Source organism: Canis aureus, chromosome 11 (assembly GCF_053574225.1).
Source record: "Canis aureus isolate CA01 chromosome 11, VMU_Caureus_v.1.0, whole genome shotgun sequence".
Taxonomy (NCBI): Eukaryota; Metazoa; Chordata; class Mammalia; order Carnivora; family Canidae; genus Canis; species Canis aureus.
In genome coordinates this window covers 39212123-39227781 of record NC_135621.1, presented here as the reverse complement: position 1 = coordinate 39227781, position 15659 = coordinate 39212123, and positions in this window count along the sequence as shown.

The following is a 15659-nucleotide window of genomic DNA, read 5'->3' as shown; positions in this document are numbered from 1 at the left end:
CTCAAGAAATGAAGATGGGTTACACCACTGTTGGATGAACCACAGGTAGGGCAGGGGAAATAAAATGAAGTGTTTGCTTTTCAAGATGTTTATTTCCATTTCAGAAAATAGAATATTCTTCTTCAGCATTTACTCCATTTACAGAGCAACTAACCTCCTTATAATATACATTATCTCACAAAAAGTATCTGATTATATTACTTACATAGTTCTCAAGCTCATATTAAAAGATGAAAGATGAAAGATGTACACATGAAACAAAGGGTGAAAAGGCAAATGTAGATTCTGTCCTGGTAAATTTTGTAACACTAGTCAACAAAAAAAAAAAAAAAAAAAAAAAAGCCTTCATCCTTTTCCTCTCCACAAATTTCCACTCCTCCCACCTCCTGCTAGGACCTTCTTTATAAGGATTACTTTAAGTGCATGACCTGGCCTTTTCTGTGGAACATTTTGAATATAATTCTGAGTGCCACTTTTACCAAGAATATTAGAAAACAGACCAAGTTTCCTTAGGTATCATCAATCCTTAGGTGCAAATTAAGTTCATTTCCTTAAAAATACAAAGGGAAACTAAAAATACAAATATTATTATAGAAAGATAGAATTTGTGATTTATATAGAAGTATAATATACATTATAATAAAGAGAGGTAAATGTATTATACCTTGTGATGTTTTATATGTACAATATTAATTTTAAATAGATAATGATAATTTAAGAATGCATATTTGAGTCCATTAAACTAAAAAATAATAATGAAAAAGGGACTATAGCTAAAAAGCCAAGAGAAAAAAAAAGTGGAAGACAAAACACGTTTGATGAACCATAAAGAAATCTGGAAAAAATAACAAAGACCAAATAAAAACAATGATAGCAATAACAGTTCAGACAAATAGAAAACAAATAGCAAGATGATAAACTTAAACCAAATCAACCATTACATGAAATGTAAATGGGCCAGACATTCCATTTAAAAGTAGCTACTATCAAAATTACCTAACTAAAGGCTATCTATAAGAGATGTACAATAAATATGAAGGCACAGATAGGTTGACAGTAAAAGACTGGGAAAAAGCAAATCATTCATATGGTAAGTGATAGGAACCTAGTATGGCTATATTAGTATCACACGATACCAATATTAATGTCCGTATTGATGCTACTGATTATAATAATCAGACAGGGAATATCACCAAAGATAAAGAGTGTCTAATACTGACTGAAGATTGAGTCAACAGGAAGACATAGCAATACTAATTTTGTAGGCACCTAGGAACAGATTCTGAAAATATACAAAGTAGAAACTGATCATCTAAAGGAAAAATAGAGGAATCCACAAGAAAAGTTGGATATCTTTTTTGCAACATGTAAAACAATCCAACCAAAAAAAGAGTTTGTAAGGAAATGCATCTGAATATTAGCAAACAACCTTGGTCTAATTCAAACTTTGCAGAAAGTTATAACCAACTATGGCAGAATGTGAGTTATTTTCAAGTATACATGGAAGATGCATCATGTCAGAAAATATGCCAGCCATAAATTAAATATTAAATATTCACAATACTGGAATTTTTACAGAATATATTCTTTGATTACACAGGAGTTTAAAAAAAAAAGGAAAAAGGAAAGCAAGACATATCTAGCAAACACCCACATGCTTGGAAATTAAACCAAGCACTTCTAGCTAACATATGGATCCAATAAAAAAAATCACCCGAAAATGATAATAAAAATATAAAATATCAAACTTTGTGGGATGTTGGAAAGCATTCTGTAGTAAGAAAAATATCATTTAAGGACTATGGCAGTAATGAAAAAAAGGCTTCAAGTCAATGATTCTAGGTTTCTACCCTAAAAAGTTATAAAAAGAACAAATTAAATGCAGAATAAGTAGAAGAGAGGATATAACACAATGGCAAACAAAATTAACTAAGGCTGTTCATTGAAAGAATTAATGAGAGTAGTCTTTAGCAACTTCGATTAAGAAAAAGAAATAAAATACAAATTATAAATATCAAGAATTTAAAAAGTGATGTCACTATAGTTATACTGGACAAGAAAAGAATATTGTAAATAGATTCACCCCAAGACATTTAAGAGTCTCGAAAATACATGCAAAATAATTGACAAGTAATTTTTAATATAAAACCAACATAGGAGAATATCTGAATGTTTCTTTAACTTTAAGAGAAATTAAATTTTGTAATCAATATCTTTCTCCTCCTAAAATTCCAAAAGCAGATCTTTTCAATGCTGAATTGTGTCAAATCTGTAAGGAAAAATTATACCAGTATTATATAAACTCTTATAGAAATTTGAGAGGGGAAGAATGCCTACCCAGTTACTTTATAAAGTACCTCCTTTCAATATAAATATCTCCATAAAATATTGGAATGGAAAATTCAAGCATACATAAAACATAATCACAACCAAATGTGGTTTATTTATTTATTTTAATGATTTTATTCATTCATGAAAGACAGAGAGAGAGACAAGTAGAGGGAGAAGCAGGCTCCATGCAGGGAGCCCAATGTGGGACCCGATCCCAGGTCTTCAGGATCACGCCCTGGGCCGAAGGCAGGCGCTAAACCACTGAGCCACCTAGGCTGTCCCCAAATATGGTTGGGTCACCATTAAAAAAACCAATCAATATACTTAATCACAGTAATGTAATGAAGGAAAAATATATACAATTACCTCAATAGGTGCAGAAAGAGCATTTGATGAAATTCAATCTTGGAGTTCTAAATTCGAGCTCCATGCTGGGTGTAGAGATTATTTTAAAACTTCAGGAAATTAGAGGGGTGGGGCAAGATGGTAGGGGAGTAGGGTCCCCAAGTCACTTGTCCCCACCAACTTACCTAGATAACTCTCAAATCATCCTGAAAACTTATGAATTCAAACAGATTTAAAGAGAGAACAGCTGGAACGCTACAGAGAGAAGACTTTGTGCTTCTAACAAGGTAGGAAGATGGAAAAAAAATAAAATAAAATCCATGAGGAGCTGAGCTAAGGCCAGGTGGCGAGAGCCTCCTGGGACAGGAAGCCCAGTCCCAGACAAGCAGGAACTTTAAAAATCACCACCGGATTCTTCCCGGACAGAAAGGTGCTAGCAAGGAACTTAAGCAGAACCACAGGAGGGTCAGTGGAGCCTCCAGTTTCCCGGAGTCACTAACAGAGGAGGTGAGCCCAGGGGAGAGCCCGCCACAACCACAGTCAGAGCTCAGTAAAGGGCTGGAGGGTGGGCCCAGTGGGGCCTTGGGGAGAAGCCAGTCGGTCAGGCAGCAGCTCTGGGCAGGGTGGCTGTGCCCTGCTGCTTTGGGAACCCTGGCCCTGGTAATGCAATTCCAGCAGCACAGGCCCCAGATCCCAGGGCGCCAGGGAACACAGCCCAGGATACTACACTCCCCCTGGGAAAAGCAGAGGCCCGGAGGGAACAGGACAGCAAGGACACTCCTGCCGCTGAGCACCCTGACACTCTGCAGATCAGTGCCCCCCATCTCCAGAGCATCCAGGCAAGTGTAGACTGAGAGACTATGGTAGTTACTGCAGGGAGCTGACTCCAGAGCTGGAGAGCTGGCTGCAGCCAGTGTTGTTGTTCCTCCTTGTGTCACCCTGTACCTGGGATGGAGCAGGGCCACCAGGGAACAGGGGCCTCACAGGATAAGCAGGGCCCACTGAGCCATGCACGTGGCAGGGGGTGGGATACCTCTTCCAGGTGCACACACATGAGAATCAACACAGCAGGCCCTTCCTCCAGAAGACCAGCTAGAAGGACAGGGGAAGAGCAAGTTGTTGACCAAGAAGTGCTGGAAAGCTCCAGGGGAAATCAAGGGATTTACAGTATATAGAACCAGAGGATACCACTCCTTGTTTTTTTTTTTTTTCTTTTTTCTTTTTTTTCTTCCTTTTTCCAGGACAACTCATTTTTAGCCACTCTGCCCTAAGCAAGATAACTAGAAAGAAGAACTCTCCACAAAAGAAAGAATCAGAAACAGTACTCTCTGCCACAGAGTTACAGAATTTGGATTACAATTCAATATCAGAAAGCCAATTCAGAAGCACAACAATAAAGCTACTACTGGTGGCTCTGGAAAAAAGCATAAAGGATTCAAGAGACTTCATGACTGCAGAATTTAGATCTAATCAGGCTGAGATTAAAAATCAATTAAGTGAGATGCAATCCAAACTGGAGGTCCTAACGATGAGGGTTAATGAAATAAAAGAAAGAGTGAGTGACATAGAAGACAAGCTGATGACAAGGAAGGAAGCTGAGGAAAAAAGAGAAAAACAATTAAAAGACTGTGAGGAAAGGTTCAGGGAAATAAATGACAGCCTCAGAAAGAAAAATCTATGTATAATTGGGGTTCTAGAGGGCGCCGAGAGGGACAGGGGGCCATAAAGCATATTGGAACAAATTATAGCTGAGAACTTCCCTAATTTGGGGAGGGAAAAAGGCATTCTGATTCAGGACATAGAGAGGTTCCCCCCTAAAATCAATAAAAACCATTCAACATCTCAACATTTAATAGTGAAACTTGCAAATTCCAAAGATAAAGAGAAAATCCTTAAGGCAGCAAGAGACAAGAGATCCCTAACTTATATGGGGAGAAATGTTACATTAACAGCAGACCTCTCCACAGAGACCTGGCAGGCCAGAAAGGGCTGGCAGGATATATTCAGGGTCCTAAATGAGAAGAACCTGCAGCCAAGAATACTTTATCTAGCAAGGCTGTCATTCAGAATAGAAGCAGAGATAAAGAGCTTCCAAGATAGGCAGGAACTGAAAGAATATGTGACCACCAAACCAGCTCTGTAAGAAATATTAAGGGGGACCCTATAAAAGAAAGAGGAAACCCAAAGAAATAAGCCACAAAAACAGGGACTGAATAGGTATTATGATGACACTAAATTCATATATTTCAATAGTAACTCAAAACATGAATAGGCTTAATGATCCCATCAAAAGATGCAGGGTTTTAGACTGGATAAAAAAGCAAAACCCATCTAGTTGCTGTCTACAAGAGACTCATTTTAGACATAAGAACACCTACAGCCTGAAAAGGAAAGGTTGGAGAACGATTTACCATTCAAATGGTCCTCAAAAGAAAGCTGGGGTAGCAATCCTCATATCAGATAAATTAAAGTTTATCCCAAAGACTGTAGTAAGAGATGAAGAGGGACACAATATCATACGTAAAAGGATCTATCCAACAAGAGGACCTAACAATCATGAATATTTATGCCTCTAATGTTGAGCTGCCAAGTATATCAATTAATAACCAAGGTAAAGAAATACTTAGATAATAATACACTAATAGTAGGAGACATCAACATGGCACTTTATGCAAGTTACAGATCTTCTAAAAACAACATCTCCAAAGAAGCAAGAGCTTTAAATGATACACTGGACCAGATGGATTTCACAGTTATTTACAGAACTTTACATCCAAACACAACTGAATACACATTCTTCTAAAGTGCACATGGAACTTTCTCCAGAATAGACAACATATTGGGTCACAAATCAGCTCTCAACTGATACCAAAAGATTAGGATTGTTCCCTGCATATTTTCAGACCATAATGCTTTGAAACTAGAACTCAATCAAATAAGAAATTTGTTTTTTGGGTTTTTTTTTTTTTTTTTTTTTTACAATAAGAAATTTGGAAGAAATTCAAACACATGCAGGTTAAAGAGCATCCTGCTAAAAGATGAAAGGGTCAACCAGGAAATTAGAGAAGAATTAAAAAGATTCATGGAAACTAATGAGAATGAAGATGCAACCATTCAAAATCTTTGGGATACAGCAAAAGCAATCCTGAGTGGGAAATACATCACAATACAAGCATCCCTCAAAAAACTGGAAAAACTTCAAATACAAAAGCTAACCTTGCACCTAAAGGAACTGGAGAAAGAACAGCAAATAAAACCTACACCAAGCAGAAGAAGAGAGTTAATAAAGATTCGAGCAGAACTCAATGAAAGAGAGACCAGAAGACCTGTAGAACAGATCAACAAAACCAGGACTTGGTTCTTTGAAAGAATTAATGAGATAGATAAACCATTAGCCAGCCTTATTAAAAACAAAAGAGAAAAGACTTTAATTAATAGAATCACGAATGAAAAAGGAGAGATAACAACCAATACCAAGGAAATACAAACAATTTTAAAAACATATTATAAGCAGCTATATGCCAGTAAATTTGGCAATCTAGATGGAATGGATGCATTTCTGGAACACCATAAACTACCAAAACTGGAACAAGAAGAGATAGAAAACCTGAACAGGCCAATAACCAGGGAGGAAATTGAAGCAGTCATCAAAAACCTCCCAAGACACAAAAGTCCAGAGCCAGATGGCTTCCCAGGGGAATTCTATCAAACGTTTAAAGGAGAAACAGTACCTATTCTACTAAAGCTGTTCAGAAACATAGAAAGGGATGGAATACTTCCAAACTCGTTCTATGAGGCCAGCATCACCTTAATTCCAAAACCAGACAAAGACTGGAGAACTTAAGAGAATTATAGACCAATATCCCTGATGAACACAGATGCAAAACTTGTCAACAAGATACTAGCCAAAAGGATCCAATAGTACATTAAGAAGATTATTCGCCATGACCAAGTGGGATTTATCCCCAGGATGCAAGACTGGTTCAACACTCGTAAAACAATCAACGTGATAGATCATATCAACAAGAGGAAAAACAAGAACTATATGATCCTCTCAATAGATCCAGAGAAAGCATGTGACAAAATACAGCATCCATTCCTGATCAAAACTCTTCAGAGTGTAGAGATAGAGGGAACATTCCTCAGCATCTTAAAAGCCATCTAAGAAAAGCCCACAGCAAATATCATTGTCAATGGGGAAACACTGGGAGCCTTTCCCCTAAGATCAGGAACATGACAGGGATGTCCCCTCTCACCACTGTTAGTCAACATAGTCCTAGAAGTCTTAGCCTCAGCAATCAGAGAACCAAAGAAAATAAAAGGCATTCATATTGGCAAAGAAGTACAATTCTCCCTCTTTGCAGATGACATGATACTATACATAGAAAACCCAAAAGACTCCACTCCAAGATTGCTAGAACTCATATAGTAATTCAGCAGTGTGGCAGAATACAAAATCAATGCCCAGAAATCAGTGGCATTTCTCTACACTAACAATGAGACTGAAGAAAGAGAAATTAAGGAGTCAATCCCATTTACACTTGCACCCAAACCTATAAGATACCTAGGAATAATCCTAACCAAAGAGGTAACGGATCTATATCCTAAAAACTAAGAACAGTTCTGAAAGAAATTGAGGAAAACACAGAGATGGAAAAATATTCCATGCTCATGGATTGGAAGAATTAATATTGTGAAAATGTCTGTGCTACTCAGGGCGATTTACACATTTAATATAATCCCTATTAAAATACCATGGACTTTCTTCCAAGAGTTGGAACAAATAATCTTAAGAGTTGCCCGGAATCAGAAAAGAATAGCCAGGGGAATATTGAAAAAGAAAACCAGAGGCAGGGGCATCACAATGCCAGATTTCAAGTTGTACTACAATGCTGTGATCATCAAGATATGTGGCACTGGCACAAAAGCAGACAGAAAGATCAATGGAACAGAAGAGAGAATCCAGAAATGGGCCCTCAACTCTACGGTCAACTAATATTCGACAAAGTAGGAAAGACTACCCACTGGCAAAAGACAGTCTCTTCAATAATGGTGTTGGGAAAATTGGACAGCCATGTTCAGAAGAATGAAACTAGACCATTCTCTTAACCATACGCAAAGATAAACTCAAAATGGATGAAAGATCTAAATGTGAGACAAGATTCCATCAAAATCCTAGAGGAGAACACAGGCAACACCTTTTATGAATCTGGCCCAGCAACTTCTTGCAAGATACATCTATGAAGGCAAGGGAAACAAAAGCAAAAATGAACTATTGGGACTTAATCAAGATAAAAAGCTTCTGCACAGCAAAGAAACAGTAAAAAAACAAAAACAAAAACAAAAAACTAAAAGACAACCTACAGAATGGGAGAAGATATTTGCAAATGACATATCAGAGAAAGGGCTAGTATCCAAGATCCATAAAGAACTTATTAAACTCAACAGCAAAGAAACAAACAATCCTATCATGAAATGGGCAAAAGACATGAACAGAACTTTCACAGAGGAAGGCATAGACATGGCCACCAAGCACATGAGAAAATGCTCCGCATCACTGGCCATCAGGGAAATACAAATCAAAAGCACAATGAGATACCACCTCACACCAGTGAAAATGGGGAAAATTAACAAGACAGGAAACAACACATGTTGGAGAGGATGTGGAGAAAGAGGAACCCTCTTGCACTGTTGGTGGGAATGTAAACTGGTGCAGCCACTCTGGAAAATTGTGTGGAGTTTCCTCAAAGAGTTAAAAATAGAACTGCCCTACAACCCAGTACTGCTGGGGATTTACCCGAAAGATACAAATGTAGTGAAACGCTGGGACACCTGCACCCCGATGTTTATAGTAGCAATGTCCACAACAGCCAAACTGTGGAAGGAGCCTCGGTGTCCATCAAAAGAGGAATGGATAAAGAAGATGTGGTCTATGTATACAATGCAATGTTACTCAGCCATTAGAAATGACAAATACCCACCATTTGCTTCAACGTGGATGGAACTGGAGGGTATTATGCTGAGTGAAGTAAGTCAATTAGAGGAGAACAAACATTATATGGTTTCATTCACTCGGGGAATATAAAAAATAGTGAAAGGGATTAAAGGGGAAAGGAGAGAAAATAAGTTGGAAATATCAGTGAGGGAGACAGAACATGAGAGACTCCTAACTCTGGGAAATGAACAAGGGGTGGTGGAAACGGAAGTGGGCGGGGGATTGGGGTGACTGAATGAGGGCACTGAGGGGGGCACTTGGTGGGATGAGCACTGGGTGTTATGCTATATGTTGGCAAATTGAACTTCAATAAAAAATATACAAAAAAAACTTCAGGAAACTGGAAACTAAATGAAACTTACTCAGTTGCATAAATAACATCTATGAGAAATCTATATCCTACAATTTTGATTCATAAAGATTTATATCTCTTTTACCCACTGTGTATACCTTTTATCATTAATCGTGACACCCCCCCCCCCTTTTTTTTTGGTCTTTTTGAATCATTTCTTTCTTAAAATCAGCCTTGTTTGATAGGATTTCATTTTGTTACCATTTTGATATTATATCTTTATATTTTATTTCTTTCTTGTAACCTCAAGTCAATGTGTTTTACTGATATTTCTTAGGTACCAGGTTTTTTACATACTATGTGTTTTTTTCCTTAAAGAGATCCTGTTATTTCTTTTGCTTTTATTAACAGGATAAATGTTTATTTCTAAAACTTTATATTTTCTGTTTTAATTCTTCCTTACGCTCTCTCATTTGTTCCATCACTCATCTTGGTGTAGTATATTTTGGATATTTATTTTTAAAACTGTTAAGTTTTGGGGCACCTGGGTGGCTCAGTGGTTGAGCATCTGCCTTTGGCTCAGGTTGTGATCCCGGGTTCCTGGGATGAAGTCTCACATCAGGCTCCCTGCAGGGAGCCTGCTTCTCTCTCTGCCTATATCTCTGCGTCTCTACGTGTGTCTCTCATGAATAAATAAAAATCTTTAAAATAAATAAATAAAATAAAATAAATAAAAACTGGTAAGTTTTATGGATTTAGGGGACTAGGAGTTACAGGCTTCCAGTTATGGAATGAATAAGTGATTGTTATAAAAGGCACGGTGTGGGGAATATAGTCAATGGTGTGGTACTAGCCTTGTATGGTGATAGATACTTGTGGTGAGTGTGGTATAACATATAGACTTGTCAAATCACTAAGTTGTACAACTGAAAGTAATGTAACATTGTGTGTCAAGCATACTCTAAGAAAAAAGAAGGAAAAAAAAAACATGTAGTTCTACATTTGGTATTATGTTACTGTCAATCAGTTGGAGTTTGTTTGTAAGAAATGGAAATCTGTTTGGATGAGGAGCCGTGGTTCTAAGGTAGAGATCTGAGAACTGCCAAGTAAGTAAGAGGGGTGTGCTCTCAGGTGACTTCCAGGACAGGTTCCAGACTGGACCCTAACACTGGCTGACTGAGGGTAAACTGCCAACATGATTGGGAGGAGGGTGGTGAGGAGCCACCACTGGTGACAAGAACACCCTGCCATCACTGGGAAGCTAGGATCAGGAAGCTTTCTCACCACCATTGCCTGTTGACATATAAGGAGGGAAAAAGGGGGCACTGGGACGGTGCCCAGAGGACCTCAACCTCTCCAAAACTATCCTTGCCAGCAACAACTACCAAAAAGAAAAGTTTCCTTGTCCTCAGCTTCCATCTTCCAAGTCTTGATGGAATGCATGAATTAGCAGACCAAGCTTCGTGCAGTTCAGTGAAATGTCTGCAGTTCTCTTCTGTACAGAGAACACACAGAAATGTTGGAATAAATGGTGATTACAGAGCCAGCTCAGGTTGGTTTTTAATTGGCAATTAAATAATCTTTACAGGTGACATTTTCTAGGGAATCCCCTAATTAATTGATATAAATTCTCTAGAGCTATGCATTTAGCTAGAATTACTTCTTTGAATCAGTTATCTAGAGAGTTCACAACTGTACAATGTCCTACAAGAATTCTGGCCTGAATTTTTAGAACTGACATCATTTCAAACTGTGTACTTTGTGGATATTCTGCTGACCTATCAGTAAATTATTATCAAATATTACCTTGTTCTCCTGTCATTTCACAGGTAGTTACACACACTCCAACTAGCCTGCTTTTTTTCATTATCATCCTAGTTTTACTTAAGAAATCTTTAATCTACATGGTCTGAATCATTTCTTTGGTTAAATAATACAGCTTAATTGGAAGAAACAGAAAATCCACTACATAATACAGGATGTATAGATGTATATGCTGCAAGTAGGAAGGAAAGTGTGAAGTCATGATGCACCATTTGGATAAAGTGTTTTTTTTTTTTTTTTTTTTTTTTTTTTGGTATTCCAATGAATCTCAGCTTTAATAAGATCCTCTACATACACATTTGCTACTGAAAATTAAAATAGCTCATCAAAAATTTTTTATTACAATTCTAATTTCTGAAGACCAGAAAATCTGGCCTATGCACCCTGCCATAATTATACTCTAGCCAAGCCACCCAATGTTCTCTATATATTCCTTCTGCACAAGTTAGCTTCCAATTTTTGTTGTTAGGTTTTATCTTGACTTTAGGCTTCTCAAACACACAGGCAACACTCAAAACCTATTAGTGCTTGCTTGGGTCAAGAAAATAAGTGGAACTAAAGTATATTGAAGTTATTCAAGTGCAAATTGCATGATTCCTTAGAAATTACAGATGGTGCAGTTTGTTAGGTGTCCAACTCTTGGTTTCAGCTTAGGTCCTGATCTCAGGGTCCTGATCTCAGGGTGGTGGAATCCAGCCCTGAGTCAAGCTCTGCACTCAGCATGGAGTCTGCTTAGAATTTCTCTCTTCCTCTACCTCTGCCCCTTCTTCTCCCAACAGGCACATTTTCTCTCATATAAATAAATAAATCTTAAAAAAAAGAGAGAGAGAGAGAACTAATATAGATTATTAAGATATTAGTTTGTCCTAACATAGAGTGGCTTTCCCAAGATGCTGTATAATGATCCTAAAATTATTAGCAAGAAAAAACAGTACAAGAATAAGGTTTATGTTTACATCAACTCTGTGTCATAAGTATTCTCCATGCTTGGTATCCTCAGAAAGATCTCTATGATACAGGCAATAATGACAGCTACATCTAAATCTTTCCTCTCTTGATTCAAGCTCAATTTCCTTTAGCTATAGTTCTTTTTGAAGCTTAGAATGCTGGTTGAGGTAGCACTGTTTTTTTTTTTTTTAAGGATTTATTTATTTTTATTTATTTATTTGAGAAAGAGAGCATGAGTAGGGGAGGAAGGACAGTCTTAAGCCAACTCCTTACTGAGCATGGAGCCCAATGTGGGACTCAATCTCACAACCTGAGATCATGACCTCAACCAAAACCAAGAATGGGAGACTTAACTGTCTCTGGCACCCAGGCACCCCAGCAGTGCTGGTATTTAAGAAATCATATCATCCTTTTCATCCTTTCTTTCCAAGCAGTTAAGGATGTCCTTACTCCATACCTCCTCCTGCTGCTGAGTGTGCACTCAACAAGCCCCCATGGTTCCTTCTCTCTGTCCTGCTGTGGGGTGGGTATTTTGGAAGAGAGGAAAGGAGTTTGATACTAGAGTTGAAGGTCAATTTACTAAGGTTCTTTATTAATATTTCTGAGAGTTTGAGAGTCTAAGCTTTTTTTTTTTTTTTTTTTTATTGGTGTTCAATTTACTAACATACAGAATAACCCCCAGTGCCCGTCACCCAATCACTCCCACCCCCCGCCCTCCTCCCCTTCCAACACCCCTAGTTCGTTTCCCAGAGTTAGCAGTCTTTACCTTCTGTCTCCCTTTCTGATATTTCCCACACATTTCTTCCCCCTTCCCTTATATTCCCTTTCACTATTATTTATATTCCCCAAATGAATGAGAACATATAATGTTTGTCCTTCTCCGACTGGCTTACTTCACTCAGCATAATACCCTCCAGTTCCATCCACGTTGAAGCAAATGGTGGGTATTTGTCATTTCTAATAGCTGAGTAATATTCCATTGTATACATAAACCACATCTTCTTTATCCATTCATCTTTCGTTGGACACCGAGGCTCCTTCCAGAGTTTGGCTATCGTGGCCATTGCTGCTATAAACATCGGGGTGCAGGTGTCCCGGCGTTTCACTGCATCTGTATCTTTGGGGTAAATCCCCAGCAGTGCAATTGCTGGGTCGTAGGGCAGGTATATTTTTAACTGTTTGAGGAACCTCCACACAGTTTTCCAGAGTGGCTGCACCAGTTCACATTCCCACCAACAGTGTATGAGGGTTCCCTTTTCTCCACATCCTCTCCAACATTTATTGTTTCCTGCCTTGTTAATTTTCCCCATTCTCACTGGTGTGAGGTGGTATCTCATTGTGGTTTTGATTTGTATTTCCCTGATGGCAAGTGATGCAGAGCATTTTCTCATGTGCATGTTGGCCATGTCTATGTCTTCCTCTGTGAGATTTCTGTTCATGTCTTTTGCCCATTTCATGATTGGATTGTTTGTTTCTTTGATGTTGAGTTTAAGAAGTTCTTTATAGATCTTGGAAACTAGTCCTTTCACCATGACCAAGTAGGATTTATCCCTGGGACACAAGGCTGGTTCAACACCCGTAAAACAATCAATGTGATTCATCATATCAGCAAGAGAAAAACCAAGAACCATATGATCCTCTCATTGGATGCAGAGAAAGCATTTGACAAAATACAGCATCCATTCCTGATCAAAACTCTTCAGAGTGTAGGGATAGAGGGAACATTCCTCGACATCTTAAAAGCCATCTATGAAAAGCCCACAGCAAATATCATTCTCAATGGGGAAGCACTGGGAACCTTTCCCCTAAGATCAGGAACAAGACAGGGATGTCCACTCTCACCACTGCTGTTCAACATAGTACTGGAAGTCCTAGCCTCAGCAATCAGACAACAAAAAGACATTAAAGGCATTCAAATTGGCAAAGAAGAAGTCAAACTCTCCCTCTTCGCCGATGACATGATACTCTACATAGAAAACCCAAAAGTCTCCACCCCAAGATTGCTAGAACTCATACAGCAATTCGGTAGCGTGGCAGGATACAAAATCAATGCCCAGAAGTCAGTGGCATTTCTATACACTAACAATGAGACTGAAGAAAGAGAAATTAAGGAGTCAATCCCATTTACAATTGCACCCAAAAGCATAAGATACCTAGGAATAAACCTCACCAAAGAGGTAAAGGATCTATACCCTCAAAACTATAGAACACTTCTGAAAGAAATTGAGGAAGACACAAAGAGATGGAAAAATATTCCATGCTCATGGATTGGCAGAATTAATATTGTGAAAATGTCAATGTTACCCAGGGCAATATACACGTTTAATGCAATCCCTATCAAAATACCATGGACTTTCTTCAGAGAGTTAGAACAAATTATTTTAAGATTTGTGTGGAATCAGAAAAGACCCCGAATAGCCAGGGGAATTTTAAAAAAGAAAACCATATCTGGGGGCATCACAATGCCAGATTTCAGGTTGGACTACAAAGCTGTGGTCATCAAGACAGTGTGGTACTGGCACAAAAACAGACACATAGATCAGTGGAACAGAATAGAGAATCCAGAAGTGGACCCTGAACTTTATGGGCAACTAATATTCGATAAAGGAGGAAAGACTATCCATTGGAAGAAAGACAGTCTCTTCAATAAATGGGGCTGGGAAAATTGGACATCCACATGCAGAAGAATGAAACTAGACCACTCTCTTGCACCATACACAAAGATAAACTCGAAATGGATGAAAGATCTAAATGTGAGACAAGATTCCATCAAAATCCTAGAGAAGAACACAGGCAACACCCTTTTTGAACTCGGCCATAGTAACTTCTTGCAAGATACATCCACGAAGGCAAAAGAAACAAAAGCAAAAATGAACTATTGGGACTTCATCAAGATAAGAAGCTTTTGCACAGCAAAGGATACAGTCAACAAAACTCAAAGACAACCTACAGAATGGGAGAAGATATTTGCAAATGACATATCAGATAGAGTCTAAGCTTTTGTGTGAATTCTCACTGGGCATCTGAGGAGGTACCAGAGCCCAGGTTGGGTAAAGCTCCTTCAGCAAATCCACTGAAAGCCTAGTCACAGACCGAAGCTCCTCCTAGAACTTGCAATTCCAGCAGAAGGTGATGCTCAAGATTCAACTTGCTACAAAGTATCCTGGAAAGAACTATATAGCCCAGAAAGAGCCAGAAAAACCCAAACTCCAAGAAACAATGGCAAGAAAAAGAACAAACTGGAAAAAGTATTTTTTAAAACATTTTATTTATTTATTCATGAAATACACACACACACACACACACACACACAGAGGCAGAGACGTAGGCAGAGATAGAAGCAGGCTCCATTGGAAAAAGTATTCTTAAAGCCCTTGCTTTGGTGCCCTGGTAAGAACAGTGAACTCTGCCTGCCAGTTCATTAGCATAACAAGGCCAAGCACATTCTGAGTGCTAGTTCTTAACAAGGAATAAAAGGGAAGAAGATTTTGCTTCAGGTGATCCTAAAATGTGGTGGAGGCAGTCTGCAGTACTGGGAAAATAGCTGATTGACACAAAAAAGAATTATATGGCTTTCTCAGACCTTTGTGCAATTTTGTTTAACCACTCTATGAAGCCTAAATGCCATTAAAAATGCCTCAAAGGGAATCAGGAAAGGTTTGTGCAGGCAAGAAAAGATCCTGCCAAGCTGAAGAAAAGGCTGGTATTTTGTATTACCCTAATGCTTGTTTTAAAATCTAGAAATTTTAGAGGAAAAAAATAGGTAGAAAAACTGCAAAGTCAAAAGTCGATCGTATCTTTTTGCATTTCTCATGGAAGCAATATTTCTGCTTTCAATTGATACAAAACTCTTGATTCTGACCCTTCTTGGAAGCGTTCTGTGAACTATTCAATGCTTAGTTAGTGTTCATTAGTTTTTCTCTA